This window comes from Scyliorhinus canicula, chromosome 17 (assembly GCF_902713615.1).
Source record: "Scyliorhinus canicula chromosome 17, sScyCan1.1, whole genome shotgun sequence".
NCBI lineage: Eukaryota > Metazoa > Chordata > Chondrichthyes > Carcharhiniformes > Scyliorhinidae > Scyliorhinus > Scyliorhinus canicula.
Genome location: NC_052162.1, coordinates 131,708,414 through 131,714,700, shown reverse-complemented (window position 1 = coordinate 131,714,700; position 6,287 = coordinate 131,708,414).

Below are 6,287 nucleotides of genomic sequence, written 5' to 3'. Positions count from 1 at the left end.
TGATGCGGCGATACATCCTTCCCGCCGCTTCGTGTGCTGACTCGTTCACCCGAGCTAACTTGCCCTTTGCCCCGTCCACTTCTGGTGCCCCCTTTCTCTTGGCCCCCTTGTGTCATTTTTTTCTCCCCCTTCCCTTTCATCTTTTCTTCTTCCCTTGTTTTTCTTTCCCCCCCTTTTCCGCACCCTATTTTTATTTTATTATTTTTTTTTTTAATTTATTTCCCCCCCCCCTTCTTTCCTTTACCCCTTTATTTTATTTATTTATTTCTTAATTATTTTCTCTCCTCCTCCCCGCTTTTATGCAACTCCTCTCCGATGGACTTACTTTTGCTGTGAGCGAGTGTATAAAGAGAGAAAATAGTATATACTCCCCCCCTTTCTCTTTACCAGTTTTCTTTGGCACCCCGCGGCCTCCTGGTCGCTGCCTCCGGCTTGGCCCCCCCTTCGGTCCCGCACCGCTCCTGGCCTGCGTTTGGGGGGGGAAGAGGGCCTGCCGCTGCCGCACCACTCCTGGCCTGCGTTGGGGGGGGGGGGGTTTGGACCGGGTTGGACCTGCCGCTGCCAAGCCCCTCTGCCGCCGCTGCCGCCGAGACCCGCTGCCGCCGCCGCTGCCGCCGAGACCCGCTGCCGCCGCCGCTGCTGCCGAGCCCCGCTGCCGCCGCTGCCGATGCTCCTCCGCCGACCGGCCTGCCCGGGGGGGTCCCTTCCCTGCTCTCTGCCGCTTGCGGGAGCCCCTCTCCCTGCGACCGCTTCGCTCGCCGACCGGAAGTCGAATCTGTTGAATTGCAAACATGACTGACCAAGAAAAGAAAGTGTTTCACTGGGTAATACAAATCCCATGATGCTTTGTTGAGATTGACCACAGACAGCTTTCAAACAAAGTCAAATATCATTAAATGGAAGTGAATTGAGAATTATGTATTGTTTAAATTTGACCCCTCTGTGTTTTGGTGTGAAACATTCTGCAGCCTAAATACCGTTCATGTATAAGAAAGGAGAACTGACAGCAAATCCGCACTGAGCCTGGATTTCCTCATCTCCCTGAGTGGCTTTTCCTGTTTCTCCATCATTAAGGCCGAATCTTTCAAAAATGTGGTTCAGTTCAATCTCTGCCATTTCCTCAAATTCAGTTACAGTATCGTTTGTGTCTGTCTATATGAGCACACATTACCATTAGATATGTTTTGGATGGTGATTAAAATGTTAATCTGTGTCTACAATGCCATTAAATTCTTTTGTGAACTGATCAAACTGCCAAGATCCGCACTTTGTTTTTTCATGTATGGAATGATCTGTCTGGACTGTACGCAGAACAATAGAACATAGAACAGTACAGCACAGAACAGGCCCTTCGGCCTTCGATGTTGTGCCGAGCAATGATCACCCTACTCAAATCCACGTATCCACCCTATACCCGTAACCCAACAACCCCCCCCCTTAATCTTACTTTTATTAGGACACTACGGGCAATTTAGCATGGCCAATCCACCTAACCCGCACATCTTTGTACTGTGGGAGGAAACCGGAGCACCCGGAGGAAACCCACGCGCACACGGGGAGGACGTGCAGACTCCGCACAGACAGTGACCCAGCCGGGAATCGAACCTGGGACCCTGGAGCTGTGAAGCATTTATGCTAACCACCATGCTACCGTGCTGCCCCTTTTCATTCAATACTTTTCACTCTATCTCAGTACACGCGACAATAATTCAAATCCAATCAGAGACAGTTTCTTACTAATCTTCAGATTGAACAATGAGCTGCCTTAAACCTTATTCATTCATGGGAGGTGGGCGTCACTGCCTGGATCAGCATTTACTGCTCATTCCATTGCCCTTGAACTGTGTGTCTTGTGAGGCTATTTCAGAGGGCACTTACAAATCAACCACAACATTGCTGTGGATCTGGAGTCACATGTAGGCCAGGCCACGTAAGGAGAGCAGATTTCCTAAAGGACATTAATTAACCAGATGGGTTTTTACAACAATCAACAATGTCATCATTAGTCTTTTAATGTAAAACTTTTATTCAATTTCAACATCTGTCACAGGGAGATTCGATCCCAGATCCCGAGAGCATTAACCTGGGTCTCTGGATTACTAGCCCAGTAACAATACCATTACACCACTGCCCAGCCCACATATTCTTGGCAGAATATGTTGTCTTGTAACTTCTCAAAATTATAAAGTAATTTATTTTTTCAAACAAATTCTCATAGCTCTGCAGTTTCTGGAAACATTTTGGTCGATAGTGTTATTTCTTAAAATAAAGATCTAGTCTTTACTAAATAATAACCCAATACACCAATTCGCTCATGATAATCAACGTTCACGACTGAATAATCATGAATTTAATTATTATTTTTGTTCTGAAATCAATACATAGTTAATATGGAAAAGGTACAGAAGGTGAAATGGCTGCAGGAAGCCACATGTTAGAGGTATAAAAGGGCTTCCTTGACCTTGTTACTAATGACAGTGAATACACTATGAAAATAACAATTTAAAAACTAAATGTGATTACATATGCGCACTTACAGCTTCCTACATTACAACAGTGAATATGTTTCGAAAGTACTCCATTGAGCAGCACGGTAGCACAGTGGTTACCACTGTGGCTTCACAGCATCAGTGTCCAAGGTTCCATTCCCACTTGGGTCAGTGTCTATGCGGAGTATGCATGTCTCCCTCTTTCCGCATCGGTTTCCTTCCTCCCACTAATCCCAAAAGACGTGCTGTTAGGTAATCTGGACATTCTGAATTCTCCCTCCGTGTATCCGAACAGGCCCTGGAATGTGGTGACTAGGGACTTTTCAAAGTAACGTCATTGCTATGTAAACCTACTTGTGACAATAAAGATTTTTATTATTATCTGGGTCACTGTCAGTGTGGAGTTTTGCACATTCTCCCCATCTCTGCGTGGGTTTCGCCCCCGCAATCCAAAGATGTGCACAGTAGCTGGATTGGCCACGCTAAAAAGCTTTTCATTTCATACTTTAAAGAGTTGATTTTGGTCTTTCTTTGGGTGGGATTTATAAGTTCCGTTGGATGCTTTTTACTATTTTGTTTCCTTTTGTACGATATTGTACTATTTGATACTTGTATTTTGGGCTGTTTGATGTTCATGTCGTGCTTGTTATAAATTAAAACATTTCCATCAAAATATTTTAGAAAAGGAAAAAAGTGAACCTGTTTGCAAAGTTTGTAAAAAAAAAAAAGGGGCTGGTTCAGCACATTGGGCTAAATAGCTGGCTTTGAAAGCAGACCAAGGCAGGCCAGCAGCACGGTTCAATTCCCGTTTAAGCCTCCCCGAACAGGCGCTGGAATGTGGCGACTAGGGGCTTTTCACAGTAACTTCATTTGAAGCCTACTTGTGACAATAAGCAATTTTCATTTTTCATTTCAAATTGCCCCTTAACTGGAAAAACCTACAACCTACTTGTGACAATAAAGATTTTTATTATTATCTGGGTCACTGTCAGTGTGGAGTTTTGCACATTCTCCCCATCTCTGCGTGGGTTTCGCCCCCGCAATCCAAAGATGTGCACAGTAGCTGGATTGGCCACGCTAAAAAGCTTTTCATTTCATACTTTAAAGAGTTGATTTTGGTCTTTCTTTGGGTGGGATTTATAAGTTCCGTTGGATGCTTTTTACTATTTTGTTTCCTTTTGTACGATATTGTACTATTTGATACTTGTATTTTGGGCTGTTTGATGTTCATGTCGTGCTTGTTATAAATTAAAACATTTCCATCAAAATATTTTAGAAAAGGAAAAAAGTGAACCTGTTTGCAAAGTTTGTAAAAAAAAAAGGGGCTGGTTCAGCACATTGGGCTAAATAGCTGGCTTTGAAAGCAGACCAAGGCAGGCCAGCAGCACGGTTCAATTCCCGTTAAAGCCTCCCCGAACAGGCGCTGGGATGTGGCGACTAGGGGCTTTTCACAGTAACTTCATTTGAAGCCTACTTGTGACAATAAGCAATTTTCATTTTTCATTTCAAATTGCCCTTAACTGGAAAAAAAAATTGGGTACTCTAAATTTATTTTTTAAAAGATTTTTATTATTATAATTCGCTTTTAAACACTTTAGGAGGTCCAGTGGTCGTGAGAGATTTTATAGAAATGTACAATTGTTCTAATTGTCTGCAAACTAGGATAAAGATTGAGTCTTAATTTTGTATAATAACCACGCCATTTTTAATACTTTCTGAAATTCCAGACACACTATATGCACAATTATTTGTTGTAAAACACAGCGAGTTGTTGTGATTTGGAATGCACTGTCTATAAATGGTGCTGCAATCTCATTGGACTGTAACTTCCAAAAGGGAATTTGGTACATTCTGAAAAAGAAAACAAAAATCGAACTCTGGGATTAAATGGGTCGCTGTACAAAGAGCTGGCACGGGAAAACTGGGCCAAATAGACTCTGTGCTCTAGGAGCCTTGTGTACGTGTAGAGGGAGTGGTAATGACCTGGAACCTACTGCCTACGAGAGTAGGAGATGCAGAGATGACACAAGGATTTCAGTCGGAAATTGGACAGGCACTGAGAGAAATAAACCCTCAGGGATTTGGGGATAGAACGGGGCAATGGACTGGTTTGCTCCACAGAGAGCCAATATGATCTCAAAGGGCTGAATGATCCCATTTCTCACCCTCCAGATGCTGTGATCTCTGGAGAGAAATTCAGCTGCTCCAGTCACTCCAACTAACTGGAGTCCCTCATTTCTGGTGCCATTCTTGTAAATGTTCTCTACACCCTCACTAAGAACTTCACATCTTTCCTAAAGTGTGAAGCCCGTATATAATGGTCCATTCTGGAGGGATAGAATTGAAAAGCATAGAGGAAATGTTCAACTTGTTTCGACCCAGTGTCAGACTACACTGGGAGCTCTGTCAACATTGGTGATCTCCATTTAGAAAAAGGAAATAGAGACACTGGAGAAGGTGTAACAAAGATTCATAATATACAGAACTGAGAGCATTTAACACTCAGGAAAGGCTGGGGCTGCTTTTTTCTGGAAAAGAGAAGACTGATGGATGACCTGATGCAAATCTATAAGACTATGAAGGGATTCAATAATCCAGTAGGAATTTCAGTAGAAACCTCTTTATCCAGCGAGTGATGAGAATGTGGAACTCACTACCACAGCAAGTGGTTGAGGTGAACAGCATGAATCCATTGAACGTAAAACTAGATACATACCTGAGGGAGAAAGAATAGGAGATGCTGATGTGGGAGATGTAGAGGGGTGGGTGGAGGCTCATGTGGAGCATAAATACTGACACAGACCATGGCTAACCTCAGCCAGTATGGGAATTTAACTTGTGCTGTTGGTGTCACTCACACAAACCAGCCATCCAGTCAACTGAGCTAACCGATCCCCGTGTAAATCTGTAATAATTCCTTAAATATTAGTGATTGCCTGTCTCCCACCATAGTATTTAATGTAGTTTCCCAGTGCACCTCAGACAACATGCTCTCATACCTTGATAGTTTTCTTCTGTGAGAAACACCAAGATAAATTAAACAAAAGAACCATGTAACCACCATAACCCATCTTCATGGCAATGTGGCATGATTTTTGGGGTTTCCAAACAGAAATGGTCATGAAATAATCTTCTAACCTCCAAACTCCCTTTCACTCTTTGATCCTTGTGAAATGTGCAACCAGATATTTGCAAGAAGGCTCAGAGAGAATCAGCCCACTGGACGCGAAGCCGGAAGACCGGCCCATTGACCAGCAGAATGAACAAAATGCAGTCCTGAATGTAATTGAGGACAGAAACAATACCAACGGAATCCAATCCCTGTAATCAGTTGTGAACTTATTGGTGTCTCAGAAAGTGCGATGAATTACAAAATCCCTTTGCACATTGAGAGCAGGTGGACGGCCTCTCCCCAATGTGAACTCCCTGGTGTGACTGCAGACTGGATAACCAGGTGAATTGTGTAAATAGACATAAACAGGTGTGAGATAATCAGGATTATAGAGACATGGCTGCAGGATGACCAGGGATGGGAACTGAATATATTCCGTATTTAGGAAGGACAGACAAAAAGGAAAAGTGCAGTGGTAGTACTGGATAATAATAATAATAATAATCTTTATTCTTGTCACAAGTAGGCTTACATTAACACTGTCCGGGTACACTGAGGGAGGATTTGGAATGTTCAATTCGCCTAACAGCACATCTTTTGGGACTTGTGGGAGGAAACCGAATCACCGGGAGGGAACCCACGCAGACACGGGGAGAACGTGCAGACTCAGCACAGACAGTGACCCA